Raw genomic sequence first — 18,064 nt, 5'->3', positions numbered from 1 at the left:
ATATGCACAGTGTACGTTCTGCGAGACAGCCCAAGCCACCCAAAGCCTTCCAGAGAGGGGCGTGGTCAGACACAGTTCATTTACATTTAAAGGTACAGACACAGAAACAGCCTGTGCTGATCAGGCCTGAAATAGAGGGGTTTATAGACATCAAACACAGGATCAGAGAGGATTAACAACAAGAAACTTCCAAGACATGATTTAGGGACCTCTGTGAGTTACTGAAACTTATTGAAAAGGAGGATGATATGTGACCTTTAATAGACAAGAGGACAAATTATAACTCTTCAACACTAACTCAATCCCCCCTTTTTAAATGAACCCAACATTCAGGTGTGGATAACTATCCATACAGTCAGTGATAAACACTAAAAACGATGTTATCACAATGTACAGTATTGAGAACTACTGTACATAAAGACAGACTACATTAAAAAAAACTATCCACTAACAAAAACTGGATCAAAATTTTAAAACATTGTAATTTAATACAAAACTTCTACACTTTCAAAAAAGAGACTTCCCTCCACGTATATGGTATGATTGTAACTACTCTGTATCAAGAAACATTAAAACTAATATTAACCCTTTAGAGGACACTCATTGAAATTCAAAAATTCAACCTCTGAGTGTTATTGGGGGACAGAGCAGAACTTTATTTCTGTTAAAACATTTATCAAAAAAATTGTAAGTTTATGTAGAAGAATAAACATTGAAAAAGTGACCATATTTGATTCAAATGCCACAATAGGATCAGTGACAGAGGGTGATCTCTTTTGATTGGCTGAGTGAGGATCACATGCTTCTCGACCTTTACTGATACATATGTATGTATGTATGTATGTATGTATGTATGTATGTATGTATGTATGTGTGTATATATATATATATATATATATATATATATATATATATATATATATATATATATATATATATATATATATATGCTAACATTAGCCTGTTAACACAACTATGCAGACCGCAGGTGATTGTAGCTCGAGCTTGATGGTGCTCATAGAGCTTTCTACTTGTATGAACTTGAGTGGAGCGGGGTCGGAGGTGTGTTGCTGGAAGAGAGCGGAGGCTTCACTGTGGTGGAGGTGTTGTTATGGTTTAATGCTGGCGCTCAGGTGTGACATCTACTGGATCAAAAAGTCACACATTCTCCCTTTAAGTCATTTTTTATTCCTGTATGTTTTGAAAGAAAACCCATAGCCCAAAACATTACAAACACCTGCATGTAATTTTCCCTATTTAACTATTCAGATTGACCTGAGGCTTAAAAGTGTGTGAATTTGTCTTTAAAATTTCTCATGGCGTTTTCCTGTAGCATGTTATCATAGAGGTTTTTATTTTATTTTTTACCACAGTTTAAATATATCCTGATATCATATCAAGCCCCAGCACCCAAAGCAATGTCATGTATTTATCTCATTGATGTTTATGAAGTATATTATTTAATTACCATTTATCAAGGGAAATGGTTAATTACAACATATACAACCTTTATAAAGTGCTGAACCTTGATAAAGTCACTGAAGTCAGATCATAAGTTCTTATTAGGTCATTTGGAAAATTACACAGACACATGTTCGGTACACAGAACAGCTCAGCACATGAATACTAATCAGCATGCTGTATAGATTTCTGAATGCCACGATAATGATGGAGATGATGATGGTGGTGTTTGAAGAGGCAGTGGTGATTATGAGTGATGACGGACATCATACCAATAATAATCACTTCCGAGAGAGAGTTAGAGAGAGAGAGAGAGAGAGGGAGGGAGAGAAAGAGAGAGAGAAAGCAATGATGAAGAGAGGAAAATGGACAAAAGCGAGAAATTAGAGGATAGTAAGAACGTGCCGAGATATTTTCTAGAGTCACGTTATTATTGAAGGGAGAGAAGGCGCGCACGAGGGAAAGAGTGAAGTGAGAGCGAGCGGGAGAGAGAGAGAGACAGAGAGAGAGAGAGAGAGAGAGAGAGAGAGAGAGAGAGAGAGGGCGCGATAACAGCGTTTGTCCTTCTTGGACTCAGTTTTCTGACCGGCTGGCGGGCTGAACGAGCAACGGACGAACAAACTTGAGACATCACGCAGAGATCCGACATTGAAAGGTAAATTCAGACTAAATGCGTCTATTATAAGATAATCCTGTCATTGTGATTGTGTATTTTTTCCGGCGGTCAGGCTGATTGAAGATCAGACCTAGTTTTCCCTCGCTTGGTATTTGGGTATTTCGCTTCTCTCTGCCTGCTCTGGTCTTTGGCACCGCTGCTTGACATTCAACAGAGATCACATTTGGATTCAGATGACGGTATGTGCAACCCAAAATACTTCACTGTCAATATTTGGTCTCCTTTAAATGTTTACAGATGAACAGATGCGTGTGGTTTAGTCTGACGGCGGACGGACTCCGTGCGTATTTGCGAGACCCCGAAGGCTTTACCGGGATTTTTGCCATTTAAAAACTCAAGTCTTACAAGCTTTGTGTGAAATTCTATTTCAATGGTAGTTTTAAGAAACATTACTGCTCATCCAGTTTCACAATGGACTACATTGAACGTAGAGACCTAATTGGAAGCCCTTGGTCAAAGAGATTGAGGACCTGTCCGCTGGAGTACACTCAGATGGGATTTTATGTGAGGGAATTTCAGCCATGATAACTGTTGTATACATTGATCGATTCCTCTATTGATCCATTCATCGATTTTAAGAGATTTGTAGTCCAATGTTTTCTCCCGACTACAAGGTGGACAGAAGGTGCTGTCACTTTTTTTTTTTTTGCAAATTGGATGGGCACAATATTTTTACGCGTGCGAGACGATACCGGACAGACTGTTTGTGTGCGTGCGTGCGTACGTGTGCGCACTCTGTCTGCACGCGGCACTTACCGGAGGATGGCGGGGGGCAGCTACTGACAGACAGTCACATAGCGAGCGCAGACACCCCGGGGCAAATATTATACCTGCACGCGGTCCGTATGCGCAATCTCTCCGCGGTTCAGCGCGTCTCTAATGAGGTAGATCGGCTCCGAGTCGCTTCAAAAACTCCGCTTAATTGCGTCCATTTATTACGCGACCTTATAAGTCGCTGATAATAATAACTATTTGCCTTTTTATCTAGAGTTGGCGGAGATGGGTTTGTGCGAGTGCAAAGTGATCCTTTTTATGTTATAAGGTTTTTGCTTGTGTGAAAGCATCCATTGCCCTTCTGGGAAATACATTTGCTTAGATTTATGACCTGCCCTCTCAGGTTATATCGATTATCACAGCCTGCTGTGTACTATATTTTTGTAAGAGCAAGAAAAGTGGGTCTGCCACGTCTATATATAATTTCTAGATGTTGCTGAGAGCACAATGGGTTTGTGATACAGTCATCTGTGCAGCTGGGTCAATTCTCAAGAGGAAAAGCTGTGCTCTTATAGCCCCTTGTTACACATATACATAAAAACGAATGTGAGACTTCAACAGTCTCCAGATACCCGACACACACACACCCACACACACACACACACACACACACACACACACACACTCTCTCTCACACACACACACACACACACACACACACACACACACACACAGATACACATGGTGGGCCTTAAGCGACTGTAATGGCTCTGATCAGGGTGAAACATGTTTATGTATGTGGAGAGCTCATGTATTATACATCACTGTTGCATCAGGGTTTATGGGTACAATCAGCGCAATGTGTGCACCCTATGAGTCTGTATTTGTTTTTGTGTCTCTGCTATGATATGTGTGATGTGTGTGTGTGTGTATCTCTGCATATATTTATCTCAGTGTGTTTTTTACTGTGTTATTAGTTTCTCTGATTGCATGAGCATTCTTCTGCAATCGTCCCTGGACCGGCTGTGGCATCGCAAGGTTTCTTATTTAGGGGAGATAGAAAATAGGACGAGGGAGACAAGCGATCGGGCACACACACACACTCTCCCCTCTTCTAATGTAGTTAAGAGACAGAGAGCACAGCAACGTGTGTGTCAGCATCCTGTTAGCAATTGTCAAACACCAGATAGCTCTTGCATTTACCTTGCAGATTGGCACTGAGATGGGGAGAGGAAGAAGAAGGAGAGGAGAAGGTTAGGAGACATCAAGGGAACGAAAAGGAGGGGTAGTTAGATTGACAAAGATGGAGTAGATGAAAGGTAGAATGGAGGTAGAGGTGGGGTAGAACATGAGCAGAGATTAGAGGAAAGACGACGAAATGTGTGGGGAGAGGAGGGGAAGATAGAGAGGAAGAGGATGGGAGAGGAAGGGGAGGCTGTTGGAATCCGACAGGTCGTACTGAGTCGGTGACTTATGCTGGTGATAAAAGTGCCTGAAGAATAGAAGCTTGAAAGAGAGGCGCTATAATTGTGACAAGAGAGGGACACATGAAATCCCATTAGCGGACATTAGGGTGTGTTAATGTTGATAAGAGAGGAAGAGGGTCGGGATGGATGGTCAGACACAGAGAGAACAAGAAGGATTCAACATATCCCAACAAAAGAAGATTTTATTTTATGAAAAAAAAAAAAAAGTATAAAATTCAAGTTTAAAGTTCCCATGAACTGTAAAAAAGTGTGTAGGTCCATATTCTATCACAATACGTCTTTAATTTATAGTCACAAGATGTCAATATCTGATGGAAAAAATGTTTTTTGTTTGTGCTCTCGGGTTGAGGTTGAAATTTCCTGGGAAACATTAAAACAACATTTGAATGCACCCAGTTAGCTGAAATTGACCGCTTTCCTGAACTCTCTTGAATTTTTGTTTTTCCACTCCACTCTCTCTCAAGGATTTTATTTTCAGTGGGGCCGTTTTCCTCTGATGTCAGGCTCAGCGCAGGAAATTCAAATGATGTTTTAATGTTTTACTTTTAACATATGGTCAGATGTTCCAACAATTTACCGTAAATTGACTATTCTGTTTCTCTGAGCAGTGAAACGATAATTGGGGGCTAATTAGCTGCTGGCATTGCAGTGAACCTAATTTATTTAGAATAGACACAACATTCATCCACCAGCAACCACTTGGGAACATTTGGAAACTGTCCCCATGAAAAACTTCCTTTAACAGGCTGAAAGCTTGAGCAGACCCAGACATACTGATGAACTGCCACCTGCAGCATCAAGTTTCTTCCTGGAGTTCAATTATTTTGAAGACACTGTGAAAAAAAAAGTTGAAATACTCAATCAATACAATCCATTCTATTGGGACTCTAGCCATCACTCCCTCCACTAATCTTCCATAATCTCTTTTGCGTTAAATGACTTGTGAAGTTTGATTTTGGAAGAAATGTTTTTAACTAATTAATTATGTTCCAGGCTCCATTGCCTTGTCTTTCTTTAAAGATGAAAACTCGGGAACATGCCTCAAAGATGATAGACGCTCTATACTGATCACCCCTTTCATGTGGAGTATAAATGGCTTCACATGTCCCTCTCCCTTTGAGAAGTACACAGGAAACATTATAAACCATCAGCAGGCCTCTTTTTTCCTTTTGATTCCCACCTAATGAGAATGGAAGAACCCCCAAGACGCGCACCCATAGGGGCCCTTCTCTTCTGTCAGTGTGTGGCAGCCGACGGACGCGTACCATTCATTAGATGACAATTCAGTGAAATGAATCAGACAACATGGCCTCCCAGGGATCCTCCCAGAGAACAAGGAAATAAATGCTTAGTGCTCAAGACATGAACATTCCCTTGAGGCCGCGCTCGCTAAGATAATGCAGTGGCAGAATTCCCTTTCCGATGTTTCCAGACAGGAAAGGAAATAAGGAGCTTCCAGGATCTAACGTCAGCTGAGATCACGCCTGTACTCTTGCTTTCTAGGCGAAAGGAATGAGCTGTATAAAAGCGTCTGCAGAGAGCTCGTCCTCTGGTGTCAGTCTCTTGAAGAGGGAGTAAAATGCTGGTGACTCTGCTGTGACTTTGCGCCGAACTGAATCTAAACTACATCATCTCCAATTACCGACCCAAGGCAAGTGTCTGACGAGCGATTTTTCATCCATACGTAATGCTCCCTTTAAACTCCGGATAGATGTGAAGGATGATGTGCTATAGCTTCCCTCGGTGCCCTTTGATGGTGATCATGCATCAAAGGAGGTGAAGACACATGATTGCTGATGCTGAGATTTTGAGACGGGGAACGCTACGAGGGTTTCTCAAGAAGCATCTCCCAGGAAAACAGAGTGGGATTGAGCTTGAAAATTCCTTCACGCTTTTACACCTAGCGTTCCCTCAGCACCATGTCCCCAGCTTGCCAAAACTGAGGTTGATGCTGACCCAAGCCAGAGCAGGGCCATGCCCAGACAATGGACAGGAACTATCAGAGACCTGAAAGCAGAATATTATCCAGTCATGACACGTCATTATTTTTGCTACACCAGATAAAGCTCTTACATATTTTGCAACATACTGCCGGCTACTACCTTCATTTAACTTCAGATTGAGTCCCAAAAAGGGAAACTTTGTAAAAACCCTTCACTTTTACTGAAAGAAAATTCAAAGAGAAAAAAAAAGAGCCTTTTTATCTCTCTTTTGCTATTTGGATCTCAGCCACATAGGATTGTCAGGATTGTCACTTTTTTTGAACACTGTCACTGGCCATAAATGTATCTGAAAAATTGATCTTACATTAAAGTTCCTGTGAGGGCCTTTTAAGATGTTTATACAACAGCTGCCTCGATATGACTTTAAAACATAAAGATACCATGACATTGATTACTCTGTGAATTTTTGTGTGAGGTGTGAGACAGATCGATTAACAGCACAATGCCAAAGCAGCCTTTTTTCCCCTTTTTTGGACATTGGCATTCCTTTGTAAAGATTTATGGAGAGTGATTTGTTTTCCTGTCAAACGACGACAGAACATACTGTACACGTACAGGCCAAGATCAGCAAAGACGTAAGAGGCACAACTTTGTCCACAATGGATGTCAAAGTCAACAGACACTAAAGGTTTCCCACAGAAGCTGTAAAACATTATTAACACTCAACAAATTACAAGTGTGTGTGTAATATTTGTTTGTTAGAGGTGCTCTTTGGCTTGGGATACATCCAGACAAAGCACATGAAAAACTCCACTTCTTCTCCTTTAAACACTTTAAAGCTTTTATTTTTCATGGCAGACCTAAAACAACCTCCTACATGTTTGGCATAAAGCCTTCATCAGGGAGTCGAACACATCTGAAGAAACAGCAGGCCTTATATTCCTCAAACCTGAAATTTTAAAATCTTGGCATCCATAGATGCGAGCTTGCCACGCAGAATATCCAGCTTCTAAAGTGGATCCATTTGTTCCTCCCTCATCGTGACATGAAGCCACTCACCCCCAGGTGAGGATGAGAGGGGAGGGGTCATTTAGAGAAAATGGCGATGTCTGGCGGTGCAGTGTTTTTCCTGTGTGGAGGCCTGTGGGATGGAGCTGCAGAGTCTGTCACGGTCTGATTGCTCTCAGACCAACGCTGCTGTTTACCCGCGTGCACTCTGTGATGCAGGCGGGTTGAGGGACCCTTGTGCACAGGAGTATTCAAGAGATGACGCAAGCGCTTGTCAGTGACATAGAAGCGTCATACATAGTCCTTGTCTTCAAACAGACAATGCAAATGCACAAATGCATAGACCTGTTACTCTGATTTTCTTCATTTTACTGCTTTCTTCAGGGGTTTAAAGTATGAAGGCGCAGTTCTCTTTGTGCACTCAGCAGGGGGTCTGTATTCCTACTGGGCTGGACTGAATTTCAGAGTGGGACGTTGGATCCGAGCTCGGTGGTAGATGACTCTTTGGAGGGGTGGGATGAAAAAGTAGCACAGCATCTCGCTTCACTGGAGACATTATTATACACAGAGACGGGAGGCTGCTCCGGGCTGAATGTGTGTGTCCATGTGTGTGTCTTTTGTGTATTTACATTTATACCCCACTGTGCAGAAATGAGAGAGGGAGAGGGCAAGAGAGTCTGACATTGACGAAACGAGAAAGCTTTTATGACTGATGGTTGTAGGCCTCTGTGTGTGAGTTGGTTATAGACTTGCTGCCACTGGCTGAGGTATTGAAGCAGCAAGCTAAAATGAATCTCTGCGCCAGTTATTTCTGAAGAAAAGTTGAGTTTGAGCCAGGAATCGAGTGCTGGAACACAATGCTGAGCACTTGTGTCATATCTTGAAAATGTGTGCACACATCAGGTGAAATAATATTAAGTGAAGAGTATAGAAATTGTTAGATTGACAGAGTCACAGAATTAAAAAAAAGAAAACATCCAGCAAAGAATGAAATTCAGTGACATGTAGACTCCAAATATAGATTTTTACAAAGCCCATTTTCAAAGAAAATAAAAGGTGACTTGAGTGCTTCAAAACATTAAACCATTAAAAACAATCCACCAAGACACAACGGCCAATTTAAGACAACAGGACAATAAAAGATCAAGTGTTAAGACCAACAGAAATAGATAAAAAGGCTCTTTTTTGGAGCCAAAATCCAAAGAATGAAAAACAGGCAGTGTGGGGGACTGCCCAACATGAGGAGGCAGAGCGTTGACCTTGGCACAGCCAGCAGGAACTTTTCTGTGGATTTGGGTGTCCTTGATAGAAGTGGTGCTTTTGAAAGGTCTGAGAGATAAGTTGGACCTTGTCCATTTAACGATTAATAAGTTCATCTCAAAATCAATGCTGAAATGCAAGGGAGTCAGTGAGGTGAAGTCCGGATAGAGGAGATGCTCCCACATTAAAGTTGACCAGTTAAAAGAAGAGCTGCAGCGTTCTGAACTAGCTGCAGGGGAGACAGGACGCTTGGCTAAAATATGACTAATATGTCACATATGTCTAATATGTAAAGTGTATTACAATGTACAGGTTGTGATAACGTACACATAACCTTTTCAAAATGATTAAAAGATAAATTAGACATGACATTGGATAAAAAGGGTTTTTTTGGAAAAAAAAAAAAAAAAGGTTCCAGGGAGACCAGCATCCATTGGGAACAAAAAACTAGACTTATAAAATATGTTCTTAGGCCGATTTCCAGAATGTGTAACTAATGCTGTGGTCACCTTACTGTCAGGAACGTGTTGTTTGAGATTTAAAGTGGAAAATCAAGACATTTTAAACTGTTTCTTTAAAGAGATTTTCAATTTTCCTGAATACTTAAGAACATTTCAGGCAGACTGTCCATTAAAAATCTTCCTGAGGTGCTTGTTCACACATGCACCTCACATGAGTAGACATTCCCTGGTGGATGTGAGGGGAGGCTTCTCAGGAGGCGGGGCATAATGTAAAAAGTATGACGCGGAAATGATGGATCTATCATTGAGGGCTAATTATGCCTGTGGTATTTAAAGCTCTTTGATGTGGTAGACACCAGCTAGCTATCATTAGCATTGTCATTTCTGGAAAGACTGTAGTTTGTTTATGTTAGCTTAGCCTCAGTTCTTTATGAAGTCCATCACCGAGGCTAAGCTAACATTAGCTTTAGACGGTCAGTGAATGTCCAATATTTATAAACTGACTTTTGAAGTCATTGTAAGTTTTCTTTCTTAAAGGGTTATACTCAGAAAATTGGACGTGTGAAAGCATGCAGAACTTTGTTTCCTGTCTGAAATGTAAAGTTGTTTGAATGTAAATGCTCTTTGAAGGATGAATTATTTATAACATTTTAGAGTTACATGTCCAACACTGCTACATGTTGATACTGTTTGTCTATCAGATTAACATCTGGTGCATGAATTTTAACTTAAAACTTTACATGATAGTGCATAGTGGTTGACTTTCACTCCTCTACATTTCAATCCAATTTAAGTTATTTTCACTCATTTACTGAGATATTTTGTTTTGAGATCTTGCCAGGACTTGAGCATGCCTCTAACTTTCCTCCTAAGTTTCTTCACAACCAGAGATGCTTCTTATGTTTTTTGTTTCCTCCTAAAACAGAGAATGGTGGTATTGTTTATGAGATATTACCTTTACTGTGACAACTGTACGGCTGTTTTAGCATGGGATAGTAAACATAATAATAACTTTATTTATATAGCACCTTCAAAAACAACCGTTTACAAAGTGCTTTGTAAAAATCAGCATTTTAGAGAGGAACAGAGGTAAACAGATGGACCAAACTAAAATAAAAGGCTCAAATAAAAGAACTAAAAATAAACCTGAGCCCTAACCCTAACCCTACTGAGTGAAGGAGGAGGAGTTTTACATAAATACAGCTTGAGGATTTCTTTTCAGTTACGCTCTTAGCTACATGTGCCTAGCCTCACTATAACCCTGCTTCAGGCGTCCTGAGCTGACTGATTCCTGACTTCGCTCTCCTGCCACTTCATGTCTCTTTTGTCCCTGCTTAAACCTTCATCTTCCCTGGGGTCAGTGCACTGGTAGGGTCCGAGGTAAATCTCTATGGTACTTGCCCTCCTGTCTGACCTTTATCGAACTCAGAGTTTGTAGTTTTGGATTCACTTGAGGGCTGAGGAGTGCGGTTTCATGTCCTCTTCCCTGGCTTTCGATCTGTTGCTCGTTCAGCACACCTCTTCCCGACCATTAACATCTCTGAGAACAAGTGATCCCAGTCTCCACCAGGGAATGTCAGGGAATTGTCCTGCAAAGTAAACAGTAAGAAACCAGAAGCTGTGTTGTGTTTGTGTTTTTCTGCTGTTCTCAGTGAATCCTTAACCCAAAAAAACATCCCTATGCTAACTTGGACCTCGTTATGTCAAGTCTTGACCAGTTGTCTGCCCCATGGAGTTTATAAATAATAAACAATGACGGAAACCCTTTCTTCACTGTGCAGTTTGGGTATTTGGACGAAGCAAGAGAGAGGTGAGAAATTTTCAAATTAAAGCCAAACAGCCAACATGGCTTATGAATGGTATGTTCTGGTGTCTAGCAGAAAGACAGCGTCCAGGGTCCATTAGTCACTCAAATCAACCCGGCCCCATGAATTGAAGATATAAAATCATTCAAACTGATTGGCTTTTTTGAAGTTTAGCCGCTCATGTCAAGAGAAATGAGCGTCGAGATCAAAACCATTTTTTGACCATTACCATGTCCAATTCTTTCTTCTTAATGGATATTTAAATGGAGCCAGCCTTCAGTGGACACTGTGGACCTGAAAAATCAAAATGTTTTAATTGTGAGTAAAACATTTTTTTTTTTTTGTCAAACACTTGTCCTGAAAAAGATGACACTCTCGTCTGGCTTTAAATCCTGAGTCATGTGGAGGTGAAGACTGACGTGTGGAAGTGAGGAACGAGCGTATCAGTCACACACTGCCCAGCTTGTATAACTCACATGTGCAACGATATGAAGGTGGAATCTATAATAGAGTTGAAATCTTGCTCAAATAAGCTGAAATAGAGGACGGTATGATTGGCTCTTTAGCACACGGCCTCTGAAATCACAACATTCAACGAGATTTCTGACTTTCTCTCCTCACGCTGCACATTCAAGTGTTTTGTTTGGGTACAAATCCTTCAAACAGGTGATGGAATGGCAGTTTCCAATTTTACAGCGTTCACTCCCTTGTCTTGTTCTCGTGCCTATTTCTCAGCTCATGAGCACACGGGAAATTGAAAGCACTAACTGTAGCCACTTAAATAATTTCACCATGGTTGTTTAACACAATTTAGAAGGACTTTAATAAGCTTTGTGGAAAAAAAGGTGCCAATGACTGTAACGAGAATTAAATTTGGCCCATCATTCTCGGGAAATTAACAATAATTCTGAACAATTGCTTGTACAGAGGGTGGCTCATTTTTGTCTCTTATTTATCACTGCTGGGGTTTTTGGCTCGTCTTATTTAAGGCTGAGAAACACTGTTTCCCTGAGGTAGGAGTGACTGTGTAGGTGTCTGCTTTTGCTGGGTGGTAATGTGCATCTGCATGGCTTGTTGCAAAACATGTTTGTGTGTTTGTGTGTGTGTGTGTGGCCATGACAGAAAGAAGCTGCCACCCCTGACATAGGAGTCCTGCAGGAATTGAGTAAATCCTATTGTAAATTTGCCTACTCCATGACGATAATGGGCTTATTCCTGTGTTAAATAGCTGCTCCTGCAGGACATGGACTGGGCTTAACATGCTCTGTGTAGACACTGTCTGTTCCTCTGCTTCTTAGGGACTCAGAGGCACATTACATACTGAATTATTGTATGACAATGATGAACTGATAGCTGCAGAGTGCAGCTCAGAGCTCCTGAGCAGAGACAGACATGCACGAGAACAGCCTGTCAGGGCACAAGTCAGATTACCTTCAGGTTACCCCTTTCTAAAGAAGGCATGCAACAAAGTAGAAATACGTCCTTTATGCAGTTAAACAGAGTTTATTAGGTATTCATAGTTTATTTTTTCTGACACTTTATAACTACCTCAACAAGGGGGTGGGGGGGGGGGGGGGGGGGGGGGGGGGGGGGGGGGGGGGGGGGGGTGGGGGGTTGTGGAAACACATTTTTAAGGAATCAGAACTTGAACTGCTGCTAATTTTATTCAAAACAGAACAACAAAACATAATAATGTACATAACAGACATACAAACTGTACACGTACACTTCTAGCTCTCCAACATTTAAGAGTCAAACTTCCATCTGTTTTTTGTCTTTATTCAGGCAACTGCAGCAAATTCAATTCAAATCTATTCAAAAAACTTTATTTGTCCCCGGGAGGCAATTCAAGGGCACACAGAGCAGTAAATGAAACACTGTGCAGCTATTCTAAAAGTTTAACCAAAGATAAATTTTCCTCTAAGAATAAAGTGTCAAGATGTAAAGTACAAAGTTAAATTACAAAGCTAGATACAAACAAAGGTGTGCTATCAGATGCTAATACTTACTTTTTTAATACCCACCGTGGTACGGGTGAGAGATGACTCATCATATTTTCTTTTCTTTACTTAGCCTCATTCATTCATCGACAGCCTTGTGTTTCGCTGGCTATCTTAAACAGTATTGGACATTCTTTGCTTGGTGGGCAGAACTGTGAGTGTTTTCATTTAGCCTTGCCGGGCCCCCTGAGTCATATTTCTGGCGCCCACCGAGGGGCCCATACCACTAACTTTGGAAATAACAAGTTAAAGTGGATTGAGCTGAGAGAAAAGGTCAATAAGTGCAATTAATTCCTGTGTGTGTGTGTGTGTGTGTGTGTGTGTGTGTGTGTGTGTGTGTGTGTGTGTGTGTGTACCTTAAATACCACCCTGCATAAGAGCCCTATATTGCCACCCAGTCAAACAAGTTCTAGACAGGAAGGTACCAAAGACTGTAATACTTAGAGAAGATTTAACTGCCTGTACATTTTTACTTGAGTCCAATCAGTGCTTCTTCCCTTACCCCCTTATTTCTGCTACAGTCAATTCCGAGTTGTGCTGCCATCTCTTCCCTTCATCAATGGCTCTTGTTTCGTCAAATAAATGAAAAGTAAGTTATCAACAGTCTGCTTTAAGGAACATTATCCACATTCAGACTTCATATCTACCTTTCCCTGTGCCCCTTTAAGCTCCCCATTTCTGGTTTTCATACTTGAGTCTACACGACAGTTTTGGGCTTCTTTTGAGCTTGGATGTGGAGAAAGTGTTGCTTAGCCCTACCTAAATCATTATCCACACATCACACACCATCTGGGTGTCTCGGCGTCACTTTGAAGATTCCTTCCTCATCAGTTTTTTGCCCAAAGGAAACATCGCAGATAAGTGTGTGTGAGTGTGAATGTGGCTCTTTTTTATGCCTGTTTTAACCCCATAGTCGCTCAGTAACCGCACTAACAGTGGTTGCCTCTCTCTCTCTCTCTCTCTCTGTGTCTCGGCCTCTGGGCATCTGCTCAGTGATGAACCCGGCCCCAGCTGATCCAGCAGCTCAGAGGGGGTGAAAAAAAAGCACCAAAATGCTCAAACCAGAAAATGAGAGATTCAGAGATGGATGAATTGTCAGCGGATGTGCAGCTGTTCCTGTCTGTGTGTGTGTGTGTGTGTGTGTGTGTGTGTGTGTGTGTGTGTGTGTGTGTGTGTGTGTGTGTGTGTGTGTGTGTGTGTGTGTGTGTGTGAGGGAAGCTGGATCGCTAGAATGGATAATTCTGGGACGTGACCGAAAAATGTCTAGTTAGAGTGCATCAGTAAACGGATGAAAGGGAGAATTCCCCGCACGTGGTGGCAGGAGAGAGATGGAGTTTGTCTGTGTGAGACCTGATGGCTGCTAAGTTGAACAAAGGCAGCAGACACATTGACTGGGATACCTTTAAAAAAAAAAAAAAAAATCTGTGCTCTGTCTGCGTGAAAACATCCTGCACATGCTGTGAAGTGAAACGGTTGAAAGCTTCTTTTTAAAGGTTGACTGATAATATTGAGCAGATGAAATGGCAGCACAGGATGCTTTTTGAAGCTGAAAAGACAAGAGGAGAAGGAATCTTGGTCCTGCTTGTCTCGGTGTCAAACTACATGAGGAATTCTATGATTTGTACCCGTTTTGTACTCAAGCAAGCTGCCCTTTTTGGACCCTCTTCTGCTTGCATACCAACATGTATCCAGGTGTGTGTGCATCTGTGCGTTTTCCCAGCCTCTCCACAATCACACGTGGCGAGCTGCAGAGCGTGAGGATCATCAGTAGTGTAATTAATGTTGCGCGGTTCAGTTGTCACGCGGGATATTTCAGCGCATAGATCTAGTGGAGAAGGCTTTTTGATGAATGGCCAATTAGAGGCAGACTCCTCAAGCCTGGTGGCTGAATGATCTCTTTTTAATGGCACTCCTGTTTCTTTGATAAAACGCAAAATGAATCATCGATACCCCAGTCCGGAGGAGCAGCGAGCACTGAACTCGATCGTAATTTGGAGTGTAGCAGCAGTTTGGAGTCGAGGTGGTATGCCTGTGTGTGTTTAAGAGAGAAGTTCTGTAGGTGTGCTGGTCAGTCACATGGCTGCATGCTTTCTAAATGTATGATATATATACTGCTGTGCCATGTGTTCATCTTTACTCCTACTTTCATCCTCAGTGGAAGATTATGGCAGCCCCGCTGTGTGCGCTTCAAGTCTCATTGTCTCTGATTTTTCAGATTGATTGCTATTAAAGCACACTTCAATTAGGCCTAGCAAGTTTTTCCTTCCAAACCCCCCCCCCCAAAAAAAAAAAACAAACAAAAAAAACAACCCATTCTCAGACGACACGGCTGAGTTTTTGATACTTTAATTAATTATTTTTTTTAAAAATCACATTTTAAATGCATTATAAATGTAACGGAGATAAAAGAGCAGAAAGGCTTAAATGTTCAAAGAAGTACAAAGCGTCTGTTTTTCTTGCCAGTTTTTCTCAGACGATGGCCGGGATGTATTTGCGGTTCCTCAGGAGGGGGTTGTCATGGCGGGGGAGGGGGTTGTTTGAAGAGAAGCTGTGAAAACACACCGTGGAACAATCTGAGCATGCATCGAGCATCTCAAAACCAAAGAACCCACCAGGAGCTCCTGGGCCACCCGACGGGCTGTAAAGATCTTTTCTACGCCGCTTATTTGTGCTGCAGTGTTTTTACACGGCACTCAGCCACTTGAGGTTTCTCGCTTGGCTGAGCGAACAGAACAGGTTCAGAATGAGGTGATTAGTGTTGTCAAAATGTCACCGCATCCCCCTGCTGATTTGAAGGGCCGGGACAATAATCTTCTAACTCGCTGCATGAAGCTGTATCAACCTGCATGCATTCGGCACACACTCTTCGACGCCCATGCTTCTTATATTTACGCTTACGTGTCCCCCCCCCCCCCCCCCCCCCCCCACCCCCACCCAAGCTCGGCCGCACATTTTTGTCTCCTACCTGAAATTGCGAAGCAGACCTTTCGCTCTCAGTCACAATAGAGGCTTGCTTGGCAGGTAGGCACTCAGGGAGATACAGAGGGAATCTTATTTTGTGGATTTAGACTTCATAAACATCATTATCATCTCCCCGACCTTGAGTTGCTGCGCTGTTCAGCTGCGACCCCAATTTTGTCAGGAACCTTGAATGGCAATGCACGCGGTCTCTCGGGCAATCGAGACAACAAAAAGGAATTTTCTTTAGTAAGACGTGTGTGTATGCATGTCGGCATGTGTGTCGGAGGAAACGTGCGCTGACTCAGTAATCTCTCCACCCTGCTGCCTGGAATCGTCAGCATTTTTCCCTCCAAACAAAGTTTTTCCGAGTGTGCCTCTGCCAGATCTAAACTATGTTGAACATTAGTGTAACAGCCCACGCTCTCTGAATACAGATTTGTTCTTGAGTGCACGCCAAATGGCCTCTATATTTTATGAGCCTTCTCTCCACTAACATACCGTCTTGAGACTAATTATCATGGTCGCACTCAAACACAAAGCTCGTTTATTATTGCATTGACATCACATTTGTTTTGGCTTGGCCTACATGGCAGGAACTTCACAGCACTACGATGTGGGATCCGTGCTTTGAGCTCGACAGAGCTGCGTTTGGATGGAGAATCTGTTCATGTTGCGTTGTTCACTGTGTCAGGCAGGAAGGTTGTTTGTTCTTTACAGTCGTGTCACTTGTCCCTCTTTAAGTGCACTATTTTCTTTGACTCTTCGTACGTGCAGAGCTGCTGCACCATGTGAGCCGCACACTGGGGAGCCAGGCTTCATTCCTCGGAAGCAGTTTTCTCTGGCCTAGAAATGCCTTAATACTTTTATTATCATAAAACTTTCCCCTTCCAGCGTATTGTATTCACACACTGATTCCAGCTATTTTTACACATACTGCAAGACTATTAATAAAAGCCAGAGAAATGTTGTCTGGAAATGGAAATGCAACATGAAAGAAGAGTAGAACAATTTAAAGGATCTGCTAGTAAGTGATGTAAAATTAATTTTCCTTTATACCTATTTTTTATGTTCTAATTATGTTGTTTGCAGAGGTTTTTAATACAATCGTTTGTAAGGAAAAAACAAAGCAATTCATTTTTACTTAAACATAAGGCAATTTACTGATCTACTGAAGCTTTAACTATTCATTTAACATGCCAACTTCCTCCTGTCAAGGGTCACACGTTCTCCAGAGCCTTTCCCAGCATGCACTGGGAAGCTTGCCAGTCTATCGCAGGGGTGACAACAGAGAGACAAGCACTCAAACACATCAACCCACTGATGATTGAGACAGAGTTTACACTATAATACTTTCAACTGTGTCTCTAAATACCCAGTTTTGGCAAATGCTGTGCAAAACGTATGGAAGAAGGCATCGTGGTTAACGTCATATCGAAACACTTTAGGAGATAGACTGGTTAGCTAAGAGATACAAGGTGCAGATGATCCAATACTGATTGAGGTCTCCTATTAGTTTTGTCGCAGAAGTTTTATTTCACACCTTTAAGACCTTCAGGAAATACACAAAGTCGAGGGACCTCAGTAATCTTGGAGCATATCTCAGCCTCCTTCTGATCTCATCCACAATAAGTAAAAACACCTGTGTGGATGTTCAGGGTCACACAGGCTTAAGGTCTGCAAAATATCATTGTTATTACTCAATGCCACCATCAGTCGAATTAAAACATAACATTCTCTGACAGATCTATTTCTGTCAGCACAGGGGTTGACCACTACTATCATGCCAATAATAAGTTTAATCTTGTTGCAAAAGGTCAAAAAATGCAAATTGCTTTTAAAGGGTAGAACCCAGTCTCTTCCTTTTCTGAATATTCACAAAATGCACCATAGGGAACAATAATGAGACAAGTTAATGGAGGTCAGAAGCTTTCGCAGTTTGTAGCTCTGGCTTGGTCCAGGTTTCCTGCACCTGAGGCTGCTGCTGACCTTGAAGGAGTAAACACAACTTTTGCCTTTTTGTTGGTTAGAGAGGAAAGGGGTTGTGAAACTGGGATCTCTTTAAGGTTGCCATAATGATTAAAACAATGCAAAACAAATCTGACAATTCTTAACACTGTAACACATAAATATACAAAATGAAAGAAAGTAAATTTGAGCAACTTAAATGAAGCATATATATATATATATATATATATATATATATATATATGCTTTTGTTCAGGGGAATCAAGGGGGCAAAATAAACTTAATATATTACCACAGCAGAGTAAGGGCCTTTGAACTACAAC

The 18,064-nt window shown here is 41.7% G+C and overlaps 1 protein-coding gene across 2 annotated transcripts in view; it reads left to right on the top strand.

Annotated features, from left to right (window-relative positions):
• The first annotated feature begins 1,774 nt into the window (after positions 1 to 1,774).
• The window catches only part of cdh24b (cadherin 24, type 2b), a 178,347-nt gene continuing 162,057 nt past the window's right edge, over positions 1,775 to 18,064 (top strand). For both annotated transcript variants that reach the window (XM_079348041.1, XM_079348040.1), the window contains exon 1: positions 1,775 to 2,316. The gene's annotated coding sequence lies outside the window, so the exon portion shown is untranslated. The remainder of the gene's footprint in view (positions 2,317 to 18,064) is intronic.

Source organism: Symphodus melops (genome assembly GCF_947650265.1).
Source record: "Symphodus melops genome assembly, chromosome: 7".
NCBI classification, from domain to species: Eukaryota; Metazoa; Chordata; class Actinopteri; order Labriformes; family Labridae; genus Symphodus; species Symphodus melops.
Note: the sequence above shows the minus strand (reverse complement) of the source record. Positions and strands in the feature narration are given on the sequence as shown.